General features: G+C 42.2%; 1 long non-coding RNA gene across 1 annotated transcript; it reads right to left on the bottom strand.

The window, feature by feature from the left end:
* Positions 1 to 268: 268 nt before the first annotated feature.
* Positions 269 to 2,312, bottom strand: LOC133277606 (uncharacterized). The gene is made up of 2 exons (XR_009746260.1): positions 1,845 to 2,312; positions 269 to 1,744 (listed from the first exon to the last, which is right to left on the bottom strand). It is a non-coding gene; the product is annotated as an uncharacterized LOC133277606 (long non-coding RNA).
* Positions 2,313 to 2,520: the final 208 nt, after the last annotated feature.

Here is a 2,520-nt window from a genome sequence, read left to right as displayed (position 1 = left end):
TGTAGGACTGTCAAAGGCCCATCTGTACACAGCTCAAACAGCCTCCGCCTGGACAGGGCACGGAAAACACAGCTTACTGCCCCGGGGCACCCGCTCCCATTACAGAACCCCCCTTTCATTTCACATTTCATGTTAATATAGTATTCTTCTTCTTTTTTTTTTTGCATTACAAATTTTAACACGTGTAGAAAATTATGGAAATTGCTCGGGCCATTTGTCAACTTATATCATGTGAATTGATCAATAAATTTCAGCACTTTGTTGTTAATGTAGATAAATTTTGGCATTTAATTAAGCTACAGCGAAAATGTGGCCACTTTTAATTTCAGCAGATGCTACCTTTTCATCTGTAATACAGGAATACACTGGCAAATACAATCCAGTCGCTAAATATTTATAGACAACATGACAATTCCTAAAAGAGTTATCATCAACGATTTGGGTTCTGCAACAATTAACGTGGTTTAAAAGAGCTCATGTGGAAAGCTGAAATAAATTCTGAACAGCAGATTAAGTTATGGCTACAGAGATACACTGCAGATATACATAAAGCACATAAATCTATATGTTAGAAACACGGTGATGATTACAGGAATACTGTCCGCAGCATCTGTGATCACAAACATATCACAAATCCTGATAAACCAAGGTGCAAATTCCCCTATGTGTAAGTACTCGTGCACTGCACATCCATCTTTACAGATACCTCTATGAATTAGACCCTTATAGTGATATTTATCTTTAATGCAGCTGCTTTGCAAAACAGTAATGAGAGATTGAGCTCCGAAAGTAACATCACAGAAGGAAACATTTTGTATATAAACAGTTTATATCGAGTAACTAAGAGCTGACAAAGACATTGCTGCTTATAACTATAAATGTATTTAACTTTTTATAATGCCAATTAAATTCCTAAACCACAATAATCAGGGATTAGCCTTTAAACTTCTGGATATTTTTTAAGCACACACAGATTTGGCCAGACAATAAGAAACATAAATGAACATTTTAGGCTTTCTATATGGCCTTAGGGACCCCAAGATGAAATCCTGCCTCTGACAGCCAGAGGCCCTAGACACAGCGCTCAGCAGCAAGGCTTGACATGATAAACTGCTGTATCTCATTTGAGTGGGTAGGGGGGAGGTTGCCTGGTGGTGATATTGCCAGTCCCTCCGGGTAGGAAAAGCCTTGAAATCCCATTGCTGTTTTGCTGTAATCCCCCTGACCAAGCAGGCTCCCACCCTGACCTCCAATTTTTGCTAAAGAACTTGCTTATCATTTAGAGGACAACCGAGCTGGCAGCATGAACCTGTGCATGGGAGAAACCTCACAACACAGTAATCACTGGTGGTCACACACATCCAACCCTCATGAAGGATTCTCAGTAACTTAAGCAGACAGGTTCAGCGTCTTCCCATACTCAGGCAAAGAAACAACGCTGTATTGAGCACCAGGCAGGTGGGCAGACATCCAGCATCCTGTAGCTAATATTCTTTTTGTTTTAATATGACTCCATTCTGGATTTCTCAGTTTTCCCTGCTGGGTAAAACCATCTAACTTGATAAAAAACAAAGGAAAAAAGAGACCCACTCAGACACACCAATCATTTTAAAGTGGAGTTTCTGGTTTAGGGAATTTGTCACCACTTCAGCATGGCTTATTTTCAGGTTTTCAGAGTAACCAGTCAGCAGATTTCTTGGAGTTGTTGGGAAGTGGAGGGAAGAGGGGTGGAATACTGGTCAAACTGAGACTAAGGAACACTGGTCAAACTGGGACTAAGGAACACTGGTCAAACTGGGACTAAGGAACACTGGTCAAACTGGGACTAAGGAGCACTGGCCAACCTGAGACTGAGGAACACTGGTCAAACTGAGACTAACTGGCTTTTAGCCGAGGATTAGCAATTCACACAGAGAGAACAGGGAATCCAAAAGCAGCAACTGTGCTTTATGTAGGGTATTCGAACTGCAGGGAAATGTCTGGACAGTACAGAATATTCTCAATAAATATGGAACATTCTAACTAAATCTTGAGTCATTGAAATTATCTCATTGGCCTTTTCTGTTAAACAGAAAGCTTTGTCTCAGATTACCAAGGCTTTTTTTGCATTTCACAGCACAGGCATTTATCCCTCCTGGACTGGATCAACACATGAGTTCATCAGTGCACGCCTGTGATTGCTGCTCCCGCCAGCACCCCCATGCAGAACCTCCTCCTGCTGAAGCTCTTCCAACACAGCCACACTCCCGACAGCCTCCAAAGAGCCTGTGCATCCGTGTATGTACAGACACTCAGTTATCCACAGGCACAGACATGAGGAGAACTGTTCCAGTGGAGGAGCATCCAAAGATGTTGACGGGTCTCCACAGGTTCAGCCCAGAAGTTGTAACTTCTTCATGACATAACAGTGTGGTGAGTGGAGAGAGGCCTATCGGGATGGTATGTGTGAGTTAGTTTTATCATCCTTGTGCCCTGGCATGATGCCCCATGCATTTCATGACATTATTTGCGGGTGAAATT

The sequence above is a fragment of the Pezoporus flaviventris genome, unplaced genomic scaffold, assembly GCF_033815535.1.
Source record: "Pezoporus flaviventris isolate CSIRO_AGI_PZ_B2104156 unplaced genomic scaffold, CSIRO_AGI_Pfla_v1 ptg000059l, whole genome shotgun sequence".
Classification (NCBI taxonomy): Eukaryota; Metazoa; Chordata; class Aves; order Psittaciformes; family Psittacidae; genus Pezoporus; species Pezoporus flaviventris.
Note: the sequence above shows the minus strand (reverse complement) of the source record. Positions and strands in the feature narration are given on the sequence as shown.